The sequence below is a fragment of the Apaloderma vittatum genome, unplaced genomic scaffold (genome assembly GCF_000703405.1).
Source record: "Apaloderma vittatum isolate BGI_N311 unplaced genomic scaffold, ASM70340v1 scaffold14766, whole genome shotgun sequence".
NCBI classification, from domain to species: Eukaryota; Metazoa; Chordata; class Aves; order Trogoniformes; family Trogonidae; genus Apaloderma; species Apaloderma vittatum.
Window position 1 is genome coordinate 25,732 of NW_009720133.1, and position 268 is coordinate 25,999.

Below are 268 nucleotides of genomic sequence, written 5' to 3' on the forward strand. Positions count from 1 at the left end.
GGGCTGGCTCTGTACGTCGTTGCTGCTGGTCCCCAGATCCACCACCATCCTCTTCATCCTGGCTCTCACCAGCTTGGTCCTACTTCACATAGCCACCCTGCAGCTCCTCCAGCTAGGTGGAGTGACAGGAGCAGTGGCTGGGTCGTTGCTGCTGGTCCCCAGATCCACCACCATCCTCTTCATCCTGGCTCTCACCAGCTTGGTCCTACTTCACATAGCCACCCTGCAGCTCCTCCAGCTAGGTGGAGTGACAGGAGCAGTGGCTGGG